The following is a 19,346-nucleotide window of genomic DNA, read 5'->3' on the forward strand; positions in this document are numbered from 1 at the left end:
CCGGCGGGCAGTGTCTTATCCACCCCAGGGAAAAATGCGAGAGGAAGAAAAAAATTAAATCCTCTCCAGTGCCTTCGAGGAGCAAAGGGAAAGACAAGCGTGTGCGGGGACGCCAGCCCCAGGGGCGAGAGGGGTGCTGGGGAGAGGGTCCGGGACCAGGCTGGGCGTTGGGGGCCACGGCAGCGGCAGTGTGGGCGCTCGCTGGCGCAGCGTGGGCTCCCGCTGACACTCCGAGGAGCCGATGTCCTGCCTCAGCATTTTTCAAGCTACCCTGTCAATAAGGGAATCCGCCGCTCACAGTTAACCTCCGAGGTGCCAGCCGGCTCTCGGCCCCCACCGGCCGCAGAGGGTTCCATAACCCCCTGCTCCCATCGCTGGTCCTGGCAGGCAGGGATGCTCAGCCGTGGTCCGGCTGCGATAATCTGTCCTGGGAGGCCCAGCGTCCCCCCCTTTTTTGGGAGCAGCCGAGCAGTGGCCCGAGGGGGACAGAGCCAGCAGCCACCAGCCCCCGTGTGCAGTGGGGAGCAATGGGGACAGTCCATGCAGCCCGGGATGTGGCCACCATGGCCTGCACGAGAGGGCACCCAGAAATCCCCACCAATGCCAGGGCAGCCACTCGTTCTTTGAGCCTCAGCACTGCCCCCCCAGCAGAACCCCGGGACAGAGCAGCAGGACCGGACAGGGGACACAGTGAAGAGCTGGCCATGGAGTGGCCCATGGGGATAAGTCAGGGGGTCCTGGACACAAACCCCAGCTGCCCCTGGCACACAGTGCAGGCTCGGCAGCCAGGCAATGCTGCTCCTCAGGCACTAAATCTCTGTCCTCCAGGGGCATGGTGCGGTGGAAGGAGCAAGGGGACCATGAGCACTGAACCAGGCATGGTAGTGAGGGAATAAATAAGGATAAGGGAAGCAGAGGAGTGAGGGGGGCAGCAGATTGGTCTCCGTGGCCCAGCTGGTTCTGACATCTCCAGCCCCATAATCATATTCAGAGCAGCACCAGGCTGGAGGCAGCTCTCCTCCAGCACGGCAATAAACGAGAGCAACACTCTCAATAATTCAGCACCAGGAGAGGGTGATAAAGCAGCAGAGGCACCACTGCAGGCAGCTGGGGCGGGGGGCTCCCTGCTCCCTCTTATATCTCAGTGATCCAAACCCTTTTCTCTCTCTCTGTGCCCTGTAAATGCAGCGCCAGCTGCGACTTGGGGTCCCCCCCAGACTGCCAGACCCCCCAGCCCTGTTGTATGGGACAGACAGAGGGGCCCAGTGCAGCAGAATGGAACCCCTCCATCACCAGCAGACAAAACCTGGGGGGTCAGTGGGCAGGGCGCAGAACTGTCCTGGAGCCAGGGCAGAGGCAGCAGCAGGAGCACCTCCCCAGCTTTCTTCCCAGCACCATTCCACCCTCTCCCATTGCAGGCCCCCACAGCTGCACAAACAGAGCCCAGAGCCCCTGTGGCACATCCCAAACCTCCCACCCAGACTGGGCACGGGGCAGCTGAGCCACAGGACACCCACCCCACTGCCCTCCCCTCCCCCGTGGACACAGCTCTCCAGACACAACCAGTGGCCACAGCCCAGTGCGTTCTGGCACCCGCAGTCCCCCGCAGCCCCAGGACTGACGTGTGACCTCCGACCCCACACACAGCAGGACACTGGGAGGGAGCAAAGTCCTCGCCTCAGTACAGGAAGCAAACCACCAAGACATCAGTAAAGACACGGGTGCCGGAGGTGGGGGCAGCCCCGGCCGCACAGCCCTCCCCGCTGTGGCTGACCAGCACATGCCCCCCAGGCTCACAACCACAGCCCCGCCTTCGTCCCATTCATCCTGGCTCACGCTGCCTGCAAGCGCTGCTCCCACCCAGCCTTTCTGCTCCTTCTAGTAGCCCTTTTTCCACATTTCCCACGGGATCTCAGGACCCTTCGAGACCCCAGTCCCCTCCCAGCAGGTGACCTCCATCCTTGTCCTGCATGTGCCAAGGACGGGAGCGTTCCCCTGCCAGACACCTCTTCATTGTGTTGCATGTTGGCAGCTCCTGTAGCACAGTGCCGCTGCCTTGGCCCCCATCATCCCCTGGTCCCACTGGCACCCCCAGCCCATGCCAGGGCCCAGAGCAATGGATGCACCAGACTCATCCTCTCCAGCCCCTCAGCTTTCTTTGCTCCTCTGCTCCACTGGCTTTGACGGGGGAGCATGGGTTGTACTGCACTCAGTGGACAGACCTTGGAGGGATGTGGAGTCGCCTCCGTGATGGGATCCTCCCACTGCTGTGAAGTCCAGCAACGTGAGGGTAGGACAGGAAGGAGCCATCCACACCTGACCAGTGGGCACCAGGCTGGCAGAGGGCATCTGGTCTGGCCCACCTTCCACACACATCACACATGACCTGCCTCAGCCTGGGGACACTGTGAGCTGCTGTGATGCCTCCCAGAACCCTGGGGACAAACATCTGCGGTGGGCAACTGCCAGGTCAGGGCCAGAATGGGGCTGTGGGCTGCTCTTTGCCCCCAGTAAGGACAGGGTCCCTGTCTTCTCCAGGGAGTCGCACAGAGTATGGACAGACAGCAAGTCAGCACACACAGACACTCACAGGCACGTCAGTCTCAGCTCTCCTCACGCAGGATTCACGTCTTCACGTCACACCTGCGTGGGGGCTCAACACCGGGGGGAGCCAGGGGCCACTGGCAGAGGGGAGTGGGCAGCCTTCCTCCTGTCCCTCCCCCGTGCATGGCTCTGTGCCCACCAGCCCCTGCCTGATCCCTGTGCCACAGGCTGAGGGTGCTGCCCTGCTCTGGCTGGCCCCACGTCAAGCACCCATTGCCAGCCCCACACATGCAGGTTTAGCGTGCAGGAGGGACCCCGGGAGCAGCCAAGGCAGAGCCCAATGCAGCCACTGGGATCCGAACCCTCCATACCTTTTATTCAGCCCAGCTCCTCCTGCGGCGCTTGCACTGGGCTCTCTAGAAAAGACAGGGAAGAAGAGTAAGAATGAAAATCAATGATCATCATCACTAACCTGTTACAGTCAATGCCGTCTGTTCATCGACGGCACAACGCTGGGATATGAGCACGGACGTGAGTGTTATTCCCCGGGCACTGGGAAGTCTATGCTGGTCAGGAGCTGGTGGCCAGGCCAGGGGCTCAGCCCATGGAGCCCACCAGCACCATGCCCAGGGTGATGGGCACAGGAACCCCCCCACGCCCTTCAGCTCCACCAGTGCACCTCGAACCCAACCCAACTCCTGCAGACCACGGGCCCCTCCCTCGACTCCCCCAGAGCCCTGCAAGCACAGCCCCACACACCCCCACGGGGTGGGACAGGGCACAGCTGTCATCGAAGCACTGGCTGCACGCCTGGGTTGGTGCGTCCCAAACCTTCTGCCCACCCCAGCACAGTGACACGCTCCTGTGAGAGCGATCCCTGCAGCACACGGCTCCGCTGCTGTCCTGGCTCTGGGCACTTCTTGGAAATTAAGCCAAATTTCAAAGAAAACTTCCTGAAAGCTGCACTTCAACTAATTGGCTTTCACAGCATGGCCAACGCAAACATTCATCAATCATGTTAGACCCTCAGAAATAATGAGAATGGCTGATACATGCCGGGAGTGGTTAACAAATGAGGGGGGGCTGTGTGTGTCTGTACCCGCTGCTTTGGAGGCCTGAAAGTGCTGAGTCCCACCTGCCCAACAGCTCTGCTCCCATCACGGAGCTGCAATGCTCAGCCCCCACTGCAGGAGCAGCACCCCAAGATGAGGGTGCTGAGCGTGGGTCCCGTGCCTGGACGCTGCTCCAGGCTCACGGCTGATCCCAGCAAGCACATGGCCCACGGAGGGTCCGGAGGCCGCTCTGGTGGCAGCTCAGGAAGCACAGAGACTGCTCCCAGGCACTCGTGTTAGCAAACACGGTTCTCAGCCGCGCAGCAGGATAATCAATTATGGTAATTCCTGCCTCAATGAATCAGATTCATGGAGGAGTACAGCTCATTAGGCTGGTGCTGACTTCCATTAGCACTCTTATGATAAAAACCCTCCAAACACTCTCACCCAGCACGATGCATTCGCCAGGCTGGGGGTCTCCCCTCCCCCCAGGCCAGGGCAGACCCAGCTGTGGGACGTGGGTGTCCTAAAAAAGATGGTTGGGAACTCCCTGGTTCCCGGCAGCGTGGTGACAGCCCTGCACCTGCAGGCCTGGCAGAGCCGCCTGCCCCCCAGCCACCGCTCCTGAGCTCTTCCACAGCTTCGCCAAGGAAGCGCCCATCAGGATCCCGGCTGGGATCAGGAGACGGCACAGCAGGCCCAGAGCACTCTGGCAGCGGGGCTGGGAGTGCTGGGAGTGCTGGGAGTGCTGGGAGCCCAGTCTGCCTGTTCTGCAATGAATAATTGACGCCGCACACTCCTGGGGGAGGCTCAGCGATGGGTAACGCCGCATTTCCCAAACGCATTTCCCAAGGAAGGCGCCTTCTGAGAAGCTCCCCACAGCAACATGGGGGCCCGGCAGCCGGGATGCGCCTCAGTTGGGATGTGCCATGCTTGTTGGCACAGACAGGGAATCGCCAAGCCCGGCTCCAGCCCAGGCAGAAATCTCTGGTGGTCCCAGCACTGCAGGGAGCAGGATGCTCAGCCAGAGCCTCCCTGTCTGTATGTGCCAGAGTGGGAGAGGGAAATCCCTGGCAGAGCACTGATGGGAGGCAGGCAGGAGCAGCTCTGGGCATTACTGGGGGGTTCTTGCTCCAGTCTGCTTTTCTGGCAGAGGTCCGGGCTGACTGGCTCTACCTGAAACCTCGCAAAGGCTCAAAGAGACCCGCTGCCAGAACAGGTGATCCCAACCCAGCTAAAACCACCCGGATGTGAACCATGGGGTCTGCACAAGAAATGCAACCTGTGTCACCCAGCTGCACGGATCCCATGAAAGCTGTGCCTCAAAACTCCTTATCCCCATGCTGCAACCTGAGGCAGGCCTGGTTCTGATCTGCTGGGAAACTTCTTAGTAGTTTCTCAAAGTACATTTTAACCCTGTTCCCTCCACCAAAAATCCTAAATTAATTTTTCTTTTAATTAAATTCATTAGCAAAGATTATCTGGCTGAGGAACAATAATGTCCCACCCTTCCCCCCACAGCCCTCTCTATTTATATCCCCATATAAAGAACAGCAGCGAATATTTCTTTATGGGCCATTAAAGGTTTAATGTTTAATTTATAACCACCTTCTCCGGCGGGTGGGATGGCCAGGCACAATGTCAACATTTTTAATTAAATGAGAAGGGATTTTTTTTTCAGCTAAGGAATATAAAACATCCCGTTCCCAGCAGCGTTGGAGGCAGGGGCAGGAGGGGCAGGGGCTGGGGCTGGGGCTGGGGCAGAGGCTGGCTCCGGCACAGCAGCTCTCAGGAGACGTTTCCCCACTGTCCCTCTCTGCCCGTGGCCAAGCCAGGGCCGATCCACACTGCTGGCCAAGAGCTGAGACACGAGATGCTCGGGCAGCGCCCAGAGGAGCCCTGGTGGGACGGGTAAGGGACCACCACCAGGACAGCTCTAGGACTGCTCAGGAGAGTCCTCCAACCAGCAGCTCAGGTCTGGAAAGAGCAGTCCCATCCTGGGGACAGGACCAACACATGGCGCTGTCCCCACTTTGGGAAGCCCCTCCCTGATATGGCTGTGGGGCCCGGCAGGGGCCCGGCACAGGGCTGAGCACCAGCTCCCGTGCGGGTCCCTCGGGGGCAGAGGTGAGCGTGCGGCACTGCGACACTCGGCACAGCCCCTGCCAGCATCGCTGGCCACCAAACTCTGCCTGAGCAACAGCTGTGAACCTCCCAGCCGAAATCCTTCCTGCAATTTCTGCTGGTCACTGGCACCTCCTCCCACCCGGTGACTGCGGCTCCTGTGGCATCACCACCTCCTTCTTGCCGGCGAGGAGATCAAAGCACTTCCAGCGCCTGAGTCGTTCATGGAACCCACCGGCAGAGCCACGTGGCACCGGCTGGCACAGCAGGCACCACCGGAGGAGTCTGGCACTCCTGGCTCATCCCACTGGCATCCCTCCCACAGCCCCTCATCCCAGCCCCCTCAACACGGGACACAGGAGCTACACGGGAGCGTGTCCGGCTGTGCTGCCAGCATCGACAGCCTCAGCAGGACAGTGCAGCCTTTCCTGCCCGGGCAGTGGCAAGGGGCAGCTCAGAGCAGGCAGGTTTCCATTAAAGGAGTATTTTATCTTACAGGAGAGATTAAATCTCTGTACAGAGAGGCGCAAACGCGCTGAATCAGCAGCTAGCTGGGGGTGGCAGGTTCAGCCATGAGTATTTGGCTCCAGCACAGCCCATCAGTGCTTCATCCTCCTGCATCCACACTCTGCCAGACATTGCTAGTCCTGAGTAACCCCCCCACATCCTGTTCCATGCCCTTGCAAGTGTCGGGATGGCTGGAGGAGCCACAGGCAGCTCCGGTCCCCTCACACTGCCTGGCAGCCCCACGCCAGCCTTGTGCTGCACTAACAGACCCCGAGCGAGCCAAGCGTCGGTGGCACGGGTGAGCTGCCTTCCTCCCTCCCACTGCAGAGCGCGGATGGGTTGGCAGGAGGTGTCCCGGCACAGCTGCCATGTCCACAGCAGCATTCCAGGCCATAGCCCTCAGCCAGCAGGGCCCCAGCCCATCCCGCCGCGCAGGCTCTGCTCCCAGCCACACCTCAACAGGGTCCCTCACGTTGCCACGTTCCTGCTCCCACGGACGTGAGTCATGCCCAGCATTGGCTGCCTTGGCTCCAAAGCCAAGGAGGAGGCAGAGCGGTCACTCGCTGCCCACGTGCCCATACACGTGTGCTCACGGGAGCAGGCGTGCAAGGGCCGGCTGCAGGGAGCCAGCAACAGAGCAGGGATGGCACTGTGCCGCTCACTAAAAGCATGAGTGTCACTAAATCAATAATTCATTTACTTTAATGAGATAAGTACTTGGAAAACTAATTGCAAACCTGCTCCATTTACTCCAACCCGTTATAGCCTTTAATGTAAATGGCAGAAACGCTGCTGGAGGAAGGGGAAGGGCTTTGGGTGGAAGATGGTGTCGTCCTCCCCCTTCTTCTAAGAAAGAGAAATATCAGTCATCAGCTGGGACAATAGAAGCCAAAAGAGCCAGTGGAATCACCATGTGGAAGTGCCAATGACGGAATCACTGCATGGAAGCTCTGACGCCAGAGCGAGGGGAAAACCCAGTCCCCTCCCTGGAGTCACCACTGTCCTGCTGCCCATGCTGCCACCACAGAGGATCCTGCCAAGCCAGGATGGGGCTTCACTCTTCCCCTGTGCCACGGACTCCCATCTGGAGCCCTGCCAGATGTGCACCCGCTGCAGGTGGTCACTGTAATGACTATCGCCATTCATTATAAACCCGCGGCCGTATCTCTGGCACAGCATCCCCCAGAGCCAGCAGCTGCCAGCTCCTCTGCCCCAGCCGGTGCTGCCCCTTCCCACCCCTCCGGGCCCTGTCAGCCCCCACGTGCCTGGGGAGTCAGAGTGGGCAGGGGCATCCTGCCAGGCCCCAGCGCTTTCCTGAAAAGGAGCCGTGGCTCCCGGCAGTGAAGCCGCTGCGTTCCTGAACTGCAGCCGGAGCAGGAGCTGGATGCCAAGGGCTCACTTCTTGCTTGCTGGAGCAAATGGCAGGTCATAAAAAGGAACTGTGACAGAAGAGAAAACGTTCCAGAGTCCACAAGGACCAGTCCAGAGTAAATCCATCTGCTCAGCAATTTAGCTAGAAAATCCTTTCCAATCATCCGTGCTGTAGGTCCTTCATCCCCAGCTGGTGGCTCCGGTCAGGGCCTTTCCCTCTCCAGCAGCTCACATGGGGTTGTGCTGCTTGGTGATCCCACAGCACCTCCATCGGGGACACTCAGGGAGGTGTCACACTACCCCTTGCAGAGGCTTTGACAGTGGCACTGGCTGTGGGGACTCTTTCCCAAGCTATCGGCTCACTCAGAAGAGCACATCATCCTTCCCAGGTCCCTGGGATGCAGGAGGGCTCCCAGGGAGTGCAAAGCCCACCTGGAGCTCCACGACCAGCCCTCGCACCTCCCATGGGCAGCAGCAGGGAGGCTTCCCTGGGAGCCACGGCCGAGGAGAGCTGGGATAAGCCTGCCTGGCTGACAACTCCATAGCTCAGCCTTGCACACCCGCCGCAGAGATCTCCCTGCAGGCATCCCACTGAATCCCACCTCAGCCACTCCTGTCTCACAGAAAATCAATGGCAAGCATCTCAATTAATCACACCAGGGGCAAATTGATTAGGAGCCTAAATAAGGTCAACATGGTTGTCTGCTTATAGGGTGGGACCCCTTAATCATCATTTTATCTGCAATGGGCTGCGGAACCAGCAATCACAGCAGCTCGGGAGCACAGAGGGATCTGCTCTGAACTCCTACAGCTTCGAGGGCCAGTGGCACTGGAACCACGGCTCTGCCGTAAGGAGCTGCATTCCAGCATGTGGCAGCCACCGGGCACAGGCAGCTGGCAGCCCCAAGTGGGGAGAGCGAGAGCCCCAAGTGGAGACCCCAAGGCCCAGCTGTCACCTCCAACTCCAAGGGGAAAAAAAGCAGCAAAGCACTGCTCTGGGTACAGCACGTCCCTCTGACCCCACACCAGCTGAGGGGTTCCCTTGGCTTCTACTGTCCCAGTTGATGACTGATATTTCTCTTTCTTAGAGGACACCATCTCCCACCCAAAAGTCCTTCCCCTTCCTCCAGCAGTGTTCCTGACATTTACATTAAAGGCTATGGCTAGGCTGGGGTAAGGGACAGAGCCATGACTGCTCCTCTGGTCCCCACGACCCCTGAGTGCCGCCCACAGCCCCTTTGGCACTGGACACACCTCACTCACTCACCTGCCGCTGCCCCAGCCACCCGCCGCCCCCTCTTGTTGTAAATACCGGTATAAATATTATAATTTGGTTTAATATTTAATATAGTCAGGTTAAATAAGCATTCCCAGCCCCATAAATAATCATTAACAGAGGATTCTAATTGTGCTGTTGGGATCTGGCTTCATGACTTATTTAGTGGGCAGACACTCTTCCCCTCCGTGCTCCCCACATGCTGTAAATTAACCTGTGGCTCAACCTCTCCGTGAGAACCTGGTGGGACAAGGCACAAGGAGACAGATCCACTCTGGGATGACACCAGGATGTGGAGCTAGGAGAATGCCTGGGATGGAGCCAGTGGGGACAGGGGGACCAGAGCAGCTGGAGGAGCCTGTAGGAACATGGAGCAGCTGAGCAGGACAAGACTGCGACAGAAGATCAAGGGTATTGGGGCTGGCTGCAGGGAGCCTGGGCATGGGGTGAGCCCTGGAGCAGAGGTAGGTGAGCCATGGACGAGGAGCACCCACCCACCCTGCTCACCCTGGGGTGGCATCAGCAGGGACACAGAGACACAAAACGCAGCCAGGCGAGTGGAGAGCAGGGGAGGCTTTTATCCCAACCACAAACCTACTGTGAAATTGATTGGAAACAATAGCAAGAAAAGAAACAAACCCCGAAGCACCAAACTCAGTGCGCGGGTAATTGGCCAGGGGCGAGCATTCTGAAAGTGCCGAGCGGAGACACGAGGACAAGCAAAGTGCAAAAAAACCTCCATGTGAGTGTTTTCCCCTCAAGGGATGTACTGATGCAGTGCTGTAAAAAAAGGTCGGGGTTTTCTTTATGTGGCTTAATTTCATCTTGAAATGAAAAACTACAGAAGTAAATGGAAAGAGCCCCCTCTCTGCTGAGCCCATCTGCAGCCGCTGTGCTCTGTGGGTGCCCTCAGCTCTGTGCCCAGGCAGGAGCAGCTCTGCGTGCCCAGCTCCAAAGGACACAGTGTGCACCAGGAGGGGCGGGGATGCCAGCCCCAGGGAAACAGGCACGTCCTGCTCCCCAGATGCCTTGGGGTGCTCCTGCTCCCACTGATGCCATCAGGATGGTCACATTTAGGGTCTATCCGTGCCCCCTGGATGTTAAGCATGGAAAGACCACTGGGAGGTCTCCCATCCCACTGAGAGATGCAGCAGAGGGGACCCAAAAGTGACAGTCCTTCTAGAGCAGTTTTCCTGCCTCTGGCACGTCTGCTCCCGGCCTTGCCCATCCCAAGACACGGGCGCCCCAAACAGTGCCAATCCTGACTCTGGGCTGCAGCTCTATGGGAAAGACCCTGTTTTATCTTTATTTGTCAGGATTTATATGAAAAGGGGATAGTTCAGCTCTAAATGTAATGATTTGGAAGAACAGCCCTCCAGTGGCCTCCCCAGCTAGCATGGCATCAATACCATCGACTGCTAAAAAAACTGATAGCCCTGGCCCAGCACGGTGGGGGAATGCTCCTTCCTGCTCCGAGTCCCCAAATAACCCCTGCTCCAGGTCCCCAAACCACTCCCTGTACCTTGCCCATGGGCAGCACGGGTCTCTGTGTACTCCAGAGGAGAGAAAGTGAGAGCTGCCTGTCTGTGGGGATACACCAGGATCACCTGGACAGGGAACACCGGCACGGCACAGTGCTCTGTCCTGCCATCTTACTGACCTTCCCAGGACAGGAACAAAAACCAAATGGGGAAGGAAACGATCAAACACGAGTCCACAGTTAGGGAGGAAGAGTTATTCCTCTTGTTGAAAATGAGTCTCACTTAACAGAGAAGAAATAAAGTGTTTTAGAATTAACGACACAAATGTCAGCCCCATTGTGGGGATATTAAACTCTACAATGATTTGACGACCTTCCGCAGTTTCGCCTCTCGTCGTGCCTGGAGCGGGGCGAGCATGGACAGCACCGGGGTGACAGCACCTGCTGCAGTGCAGGAGAGGTCCCCAGCAGCTTCCCGGGGCTGGTGACAGCCCCCGCTCCTTGCTGCCGGGATGCTCTGCTGACCCTCTGCATGTGCTGACCAGGCAGCTGCTCCGTGGGCCAGTGGCCACCCAGCCACCTGCCAGTGCTCACCAGGGAAGCTGCTGCTCCTGAGAACACAAACCCTCTCCTCACAGCCTGCCTGGCACAGATAGGGGCTACAGGGCATCCTGGTCACACGTCCCCTTGGCCAGGTGAGCAAAGGGCACCGGGGCAAAGCCTGGCCAGTTTTGGTGGCAGAGCAGCATCACTCAGCCCCTCCAGCACTGAAAACACCCTCAGAGAATCCATCCAGGAGCAGAGAAATACACACTGCTCCTGCAAAAGTGACTTCAAATCCCCAAAGACTCATCCTGATGCTGGCAGGGACTCTGCCATAATCTGCCACTGGAAACAGGATCAGTACGTGGAGTGCGGTGCTCTGCCAGCGAGGTCACTGCGGCAAGCGAGCAGTGGCTCTGCTGCCATGGTGAGGGGCACGTGGGGGTCACATCGAGGGTCACAGTGAGGGTAACAGCTCGCTCCTGCATCCCCCTGCCCCAGCAAAACCATCCCTGAAGCCCTTCGGGAGCTGGAGCGATGAGCAGATGCTCTGGAGCTGAGGGCTCGGGGAGCACATGTGAACATGCATGTGACAGGAGGGGGAACACACGTGTGCACAGGGCAGCGTGTGCGGCGCGGCCCGAGCAGAGTTATTTGTAAATAATCCTTAATTAATAAGATTCGCAGGCCCAAATGGCTCAGTGGATTCCAGGCAGGGACAACAGGAATCTCCATTCTTCCACTTCTCAATTACAGCTTCGGGGAGGGAAGCAGGAACTGGCCAGGGTGAATTAGAGAGACTTTTGTCACGTTTAATATCACTTCATTTTGCAGACTGCTGACACAGCGGGATTTCACAGCTTGGAATTTATGGTTCTTTTGAGAGACATGCGCAAAAAAGGAGGAAAAAATACCCTGCCATCAGCACAAAACCATCAACTCCTCTGGGAAAGAGCTGGGGTCTGGGGGACCCCCCAGGGATCCCCAGGGGAGCAGAACTTGGCAGGACTGGGGTGTAGCACCTGGCTTCTCAGCTTCAGGTGAGCGCATCAAGAGGTCCTGGGAGACCCAGAGCTGCCCTGTGGCTGGGGTGTCCGTGTCCCCCCGGTCCCTGCTCCCTGCACTTGCCCTCACGGCTCCCGAGGAGCAGCGGTGCCAGGGATGGTGTTACATGGCGTTATTCGGCCCCAAGGGGGTTTTATGCAAAATGACACATAATATAAATGACTGCTGTAAACAGAGAGTTTAATAAAGGGCTGTGTGCGAATTTTACAGCCTCCCCAAGGATAATTAAAATTATTTATCTACTTACCTAGCTTGCCACCAGAGCAGTCTATTAATTATTATCTATTACACAGGGCCTGCTTTGTATGCTGCCGGAGCACTGCCTGCAACCAGCACCCACAAGAACGCACAGCAGCACCGGGAATGCTGCGAGCCATCATGATCCCAGGGTGATCCCAGGGTGATCCCAGGGTGATCCCAGGGCGCTCTGGGCCCCTCGCAAACCCCATGGGAGCATGAGGTACTCAGGATCAGATGTTTCTCCACCAACCTGTGGCTAGGTTTTAAAAATCTGCTTGGTTTTAAAAAAAAGCAGCTCCCCAGGGCCAGGAAGGGTGTAAAGCCCCAGGCACAGGGTGAGGCAACGATCTCCCTGCTCTATTCCAGCACTGGGCAGCCACAGGCACCAGGGATGGTTGAGGGAGATGCCACCAGTATCCCCTGACTGCGCAGCCCCTTGAGGGCCCGAAGCTCCCAAGAGAGTGCAGAGGGGCACCAAGGGGCTTGATGGAGTGCCTGAGCACGGCAGAGAAGGCTCCTGAGGAGAGGCAGCCGCACACCCGGCGCTCTCGGTGCCGCAGCGGCCGCCCCGCAGTAGCCTGGCGCAGTGCTACCTGCGCCTCTCCATCCATTAGCGTGACAGAGCAATCATCGGCGCCGAGGCTCCGGGATCCCCCGGCTCCTCTCTGCACATAAGAAGACCTCAGGGGGCTCCACTGTGCGGGTACTTAACGTTGCTTTATTAGCTTAATAAACCCGGCGATGCTGACAGAATGTCCGAACGGGCTGCAAGCCCTCCCCGCTGCAGGAGCGGCCGGAGCGGGGAGAAGCGCCAGGGCCCGAGCAGCCAGCACGGCTCCCGCAGCCCGGCCGGCACCCAGAGCCCGTGGTGAGGCACGGCCCTGAACCAGGGGGCCCAGAGCAGCCTGTTGGGAGCAGAGGATCCAGCTGCTCCCTGCCATCGCGGGCACCATGAGCTGTCAGCTCTGCCAGTGCGCCATTAATCACTGCAGCAATTGCTGTCCCTGCCCATCCTGCCCGGTCCCAGCCCTGCCCTCAGCAGCCCCAGCGCCTGTGTGAGCGGGGCTGCTGTGGCACCTGGTGCTGCTGCCAGCACCAGCCCTGCTGGGACCCCCTGCACTCCCCAGGATGTGCTGGAACAGGCTGTGTCCAGGACCTTCCCTCTGGCTGACTAAACTCCAGCAGGTCCAAGTCCTGGTAGTGAGGTCCTGGCTGATGGCACAGGTACTGAGTAGCCCCAGAGGCTGGTGGCAGCTTGGCAGAGGAGCCTGTTGTCCTTCAGCAGCCATTGAGGCATCAGGGCTGCATGAGAGTGGCTCCATCACTAGGAGCTGGAGTCCCTCAGCAGCCTGCTCAGGGTATTTTCACCTCCCAGGGTGGCTCCTCTCCCTCAGCCCTGCAGGTCCTGGTTCGCGGCAGTGCCGGCTTCTCTTTGATCCTGCACAGTTACGCTTCCAGTCTCACAATCTAATGAAAGCCGCGTGATCGAATTCCAGGTCATTACTCAAGGAAAGAGACCTCCCCCACACTGGCAGCAAGAGCTCCAACCCAATTACAGCGTGCCCAGTGCTCCCGCCAGCTGCCTGCCACGTGCCAACCTCGGCAGGCCCTGGTACCATAAGCAAGATGCAAAAATGTCAAAGGAGGCGCTTGAAGGCCGTGCCAGGGCGTTCTGGTGAGTACGGGCTCTTGGCGAGGCAGGGGCGGCTGCTCGTGCTCAGCTCCCCGCAACACCAAAGCAACTCTGAGCTCCACATCCTCCTTCTCTCCTGCCCACCTCAGGACTGCTGGCATGGGGCTGAATAGCCCCATGGAAAGGGGTTGGTGACAGCTGTCACACTAGGGGCAAGGTCCCCAGCACAGGGAACCCCTGTGAACTGCAAGCAAGCACATCACAGCCACCAGCATCCCCCAGCACAGACATGCACATTTCAGATGCTAAGTACCAAATAAAATCACCTTAACCAAGCCGGGACTGACTCCAGTGGGAGAGTCAATCCAGACATTTAGCATTAGGGCTGGGTACCACCAGCTCCCTGTGCCATGGCTGTCGGCATCGATCCATTGATGCAGGTCCCCTCCGGCGAGAGTCCAGAGCCAGGTGGCACAGTGGAAGGGATAGGGACAGGGACAGCATTTCAGACCCAGGCAGAGGTTGGGAGCAGCAAGGAGTCCCAGGACTGGGGACAACAAGCTCAGAGCTGGCGTGGCATCCTGGGCTCATGGGAAGGACAAGTCCCCAGGGAGGTGGTTGGGGACCTGCTTTGAAGTGGGCAATGCCAGCAGGTCCCAAATGCTGTTGAGGACCCTGCTGACACAGCAGGCACCAGCCAGGCTGCCACAGCAACAAAATCCCACTGGGCTGACCAGGCTCTGCCAGTCCATGGCTCAGGAGGGGCCAGTTCCTGTACCCCAAGGCAAAGACCACTGCCTTGGGACAGAGCCTGAACCACTGGGTTGGGGGCAGTGTGGCAGGAGCCAGGGCTGGCATTATTCCCAGGTGGAGTCAGAAGGAACCACAGGCACCACGGCTGAAATTTGTACTGATGCTCGTGCCCCAGCACCAGTGCAGCGAGCAGAGGGCCAGCAGCCTTTGGACAGCCCCTGAACCCCCACCCCACCGGGGATCACACTGTGCTTGCCAGAACTAGAGCAAGCAGGGCTCACCCCCCGGCCCTGCCACCTTCCCCTCTGTGCCTGCACCAGCCCCAGCCCCCGGGACACCTATTGCTCGTTCTCCCCAGCCCCGGTGGTGCGGGGCTGCTCGCGCTCCGTTCCGTACGGAGAGCTCGCGCCGCAGTTCCGTTGAGCTTGCAGAAACAGCAGCCTCTGAGGAGAAACCCACCCTGGCACGGCTGCGCTCACTTGGGATGATGGACGATTATGGACCATCTGCACTTCCAGGAGGGTATGGATTTATGGGCAGCACAGACAGTTTGCAGAGTGTCCATTACTATAACTCACTGGCCTCTCCAAAGCTGTGGTGATCGGCCCCTCCGCTGCTGCGGTGGCGAAGTTTGGGTTAAGTGCTGGCAGGAAGGAAAAGTGATTTCCCTAACTGTTTTTCACATGTGCAGCGCCAAGGAGAGCCATGGGTGTTCCTATTCCAGCTGCACTGCCTGTGAGCACCACGGTTCCCTGACACCGGCCCAGGTTCACTCCAACAGCCTCAGCCCTCTCTCCCCACTGTCCACGGGCCCTGCCAGCACCAGCCCCTTCCTTGTTCCCCCTTCTTGATCCCCCTTCCTGTCACCCACCACTTCTGCCAGGAAGAAATCCCCACCAGCAGGACCAAGGATTGACCTGTGTGTCCCAGGAGCAAGTGGGTGGAAGGAGGCAGCAGATGGGACCTCTGAGCACGGAGAGAGATACATGTTGAATAACAATGGTGAATTCCCCTGAGCTCTGGTGTTTTTAATGCTGGATTAGGCTGTCAGGCAGCAATTAAATGGGGTAATAAAAAGCTAAGTGCTCATATTTCAAGGTTCCTGCCTCCTGCACGGTGGGGAGGAGCAGGGCAGGGGGCTGCTATGCTCCTCATGGGGTCCAGCCTGGTGTTTCTGAGGAAGAGCGGAGGAACTTTTCAAAGGACGTTTGTAGGTGCTGCCGAGACATCCCCAACCCTGCAATGCTCCCAGCCTGCTCGTGCTGCCTCTCCCACGTGGTGAGGGGCAGGCTGGCTTGGCCTATTCTAACTCCCCTCTCTCCCAGGATCCAGAAGTATCACCACAAATGCTTCCCCTTCCCATCCCAACACCCAGCCCCTGGCCCATCACGCTGGATCAGATGTAATGAACCCCTGTGCTTTTTTAACCTCGTCGTGCAGCTCCTGGTTGGAGCCCAGCTTTATCAGTTTTTATCCTGTGTAATATTCATCACGCTGGTTTATTTATGGGCCCCCTCTTCGGGAAGGTATTTTTCAGGCCTAGTGAATAAAACATAAGGCTGTGCGGGTTGTCAGAGGGAATGCAGCTCCTGTGATGTCAGCCTGACTAACGGCCTTTAGTTTTCTCCAACGACTGCACTTTGAGAGAAATTTATTTGTATTTGGGTTCCTGTTGGTCAGTGAGATGTGAATTCTTTTCCCTTCAGAATAAATGAGGCTTCAGTTCCACAGCAAGGGGTGGGAGCACGATGGACGACGGGCGGGTGCGGACCCTCGGCCCCGGGGACAGCGCAGGAGAGGGACCCCAGAGCACCTGGCCTCTCCAGGACCCCTCCAGCAGCCATGCCAAGGGTGGGAGAGCAGGACAGGCTGGGCAGGGCTGAAGCAGCCAGCCTGGCTCTTAGCACTGCCCCTGCCATGAGGACCCCAGACCCCTCCCCACGGTGCCTTCACACACAGGACTCCCTTGCTTGGGGACTCTGCACCCCAGCACTGGATGCTGCCCAGGCTCAACACAAATACACAGTAGTGCCATTAGCTCCTTTCCTGCAGTAGCATCTCTGCCCTGCAGTTCGGAAGCACAGGTTCCTTCTACTTGCAGGGATCCCACTTGGCCTTCTCCTCTGCAGCAGGGAGCCTGAGGCTCTCCGGACACCAGCAGCCACAGGCAGGAGCTCCACATCCCCGGTACTGCAGGAGCCCAGCCAGGACACAAGGAAGAAAGCTCCTGCCTTGGCCACGCTCTCAGAAACACATTTGGTGTTAGAAAAGACGATTCCTGGATAGCAGCTGCTTCTGCTGCGGGCAGAGACCATAGGCACACATCTGTGGAGCAGGTGAACCCCTCCATGCCGAGCACCACAACCTCCTTGAGCTCACAACACTGTGTGTCCTGGCAGGAGGGACAGGGCTGGGTCCTGCCCCTTCCACCTGCCAGGCAGTGAATGCCACCCTGCCCTGTTTCACACTGCTCTGCAGGGAAGGAGAGCGATACGGACACCCGAGAAGCTGCCCTCTCACACCAGAAGCACGTGAGGGAAGGGAAAGAAGGCAGAATCCCCCTATCCAGCTGAGACCATCACAGGCAAACTCCATCACTGCAACTCCACCACTCATAGGCTGCAGCCTCCACCTGCACCAGACACCCCCATCCATGCGGGATGTCCCACTGCCGCTCCGGCAGAGCCCTGTCCCACTGCCCAGTTTGCCTCCTCCCACCTGCCAGTCGCAGACCCATGGGCACAGGGTGAGCACACGCAGCCCCGCACGCCCCTGGCACCGACAGCAGCCAGGTGCCGGCTCCCGCCAGCGCAGCCCCACGCGGCACAGCCCGGCGTCGCCACCACACCGTGGGGCAAACCCTTCCCTGAGCTGGGTAAGGGATTCTGGCCGTGACCCAAAACTCCTATTAACAAATCAAACCATAAAAACCCACAGCCGCAGCCAGGAGATTTCCCTCCATCAGCTGCTAATTTATGGGGTTACTGGTGTCAGCGGTTTGAAAGCAGCAAAATCCCATCAAAGAGCCGCCCCAACTCAGCGCTGGGCGCTTGAAAACAATCACAAACACGCTTCTGAGGAGGCTGCTTGGGATGCAATTCCTTGATGTTTAATTATTAATATTCCAGGCAAACAAGTTAAATTCTACTGAAGAGAAGGAGAAGCCAGAGTTCGAAGTGAGCTAAAGGAGCATCATAAATCATCCCGCGAAGTGTTTGGCAGGAGCCCCGTTGGAGCCACTTGTGCCGACAAGAAAGAGAGGGTCTGCTGTGCCCCAGGAATCTCAGCGGGGAGAACAGGGGACCAGCAGCACAGGACGCCCCCAAGACATGGAAATGCTCTGGAGCAGTTTCCAAAGCTCTGTGGCTCTCCACAGACCAGGAGCAGGGAGGGGGACAAGCACAGCAGCTCCATCCACCACGCGCTGGCTGCGGCTCTGCCCTCCCAGCTGGTCCCGGCAGCGGCTCTCCCGCTCCCCACCGGCACCTGGCACATCTCTGCACTGCCTCTCCTGTCAGCTCCCCTCTCTGACAGCGACTGAGGCACCTCATCACCCTCAGCACCACATAAGCTGCTCTTAACACAGGTGTTTCTTAGCCCAGAATACCTGGGGACATCCCGCTGGTTTTCCAAGCTGCCCTCAGCACCCCCAAGCTCTGTGTGGGGGACCCTTAGACTCCGTGTGACACAAAGCCAGTGCTTGGTGCCCAAATGCTGGCAGTGCAGCACCCCCTGCCTGTACTGATTCTGGGGCCAAATCCACACTTTTCTACCTTTCTCCAGCTTCCAATTTCTTTTCCAATACGCCTTCTGAAATCCCTGCAAATTCCCTCAGCGCAGTGCAGAGGGAGGACGACAGACAGCTCTGCTGAGCCACCTTATACCTCTTACTGGGGTCATAGGAACGACTTACAACCACTTACCGGGGCGTCCCTGTTCCCAGATCACATGCTTCAGCATTCTTCCCACTCTCCTGTCCCTCTCCTTTCCCTTCTTGGCAGTTTTGTTTTCCCCACCCAGCAGATGAGAGCTGCTTCATCTCGATTCAGTCAGTTTTATATCTCGCAAACGCATGTGCAGATTTCTCCACTTCTTTATTTGTTCATTAAGACCCCAATAAAACTGTTATAAAAATGCCCGTTTCTGTTGGTAATTGCAATTCCTGGTTTAATATGCAAGCAATGCTGGCTCTCCTCAGAGACTCCCCGAGCTCTCTGTAAACACCGCGGCTGCCCAGCGCTGCCGGCTGCGGGTCCAGCCAGAGCCCCATTATCCCTCGCCTCTGTCTTTCTGCAGCGCAAGGCTTTTCACTCTGATGTTTCCCATATTGAGCATCTGCCTCAGGCTGAAATTTTCAGGGAAGTTTTAGCAAAAACAGTTCAAACATTTCCGAGAACAAGGCAGAGGAAAAATGCTGTTTTGACACACTGGAAAAAAAGAAGTGTTCTACAACCCTGATGCTTCACAGCTCCTGTGGCTGGTAAGCAGCCAGAGCAGGGCTGGAAGTTGTGGGTGCCCCTGGTCTCCACTCTCCCACTGAGCCCCTGCCCACCCTGGCAGCCACACACAGTGTCCAGCACTTGTCCCTCTCCCCACAAAGTTCATGAAAAAGCCAAGAAAAGGCTGCAGCTGCAAAGTAACGGCAGAAGTCCCAGGACAAGGCAGCGAGACACAGCCCAGGCCCCCCAGTCCTGCCAGGGGTTTTACTTCGTGCTGGGCCGATGAGCACCCAGCACCCCTGGCACAGTCACACACAAG

The 19,346-nt window shown here is 58.2% G+C and overlaps 1 protein-coding gene across 15 annotated transcripts in view; it reads right to left on the minus strand.

The window, feature by feature from the left end:
* Positions 1-19,346, minus strand: part of RBFOX3 (RNA binding fox-1 homolog 3) — a 140,515-nt gene that overhangs the window by 28,008 nt on the left and 93,161 nt on the right. For 14 of the 15 annotated variants that reach the window (XM_048323806.1, XM_048323809.1, XM_048323812.1 and 11 more), the window contains exon 3: positions 2,916-2,960. The exons of the other annotated variant lie outside the window; for it this stretch is intronic. The gene's annotated coding sequence lies outside the window, so the exon portion shown is untranslated. The remainder of the gene's footprint in view (positions 1-2,915; positions 2,961-19,346) is intronic. 15 annotated transcript variants of the gene reach the window in all.

Source organism: Corvus hawaiiensis, chromosome 19, assembly GCF_020740725.1.
Source record: "Corvus hawaiiensis isolate bCorHaw1 chromosome 19, bCorHaw1.pri.cur, whole genome shotgun sequence".
Taxonomy (NCBI): Eukaryota; Metazoa; Chordata; class Aves; order Passeriformes; family Corvidae; genus Corvus; species Corvus hawaiiensis.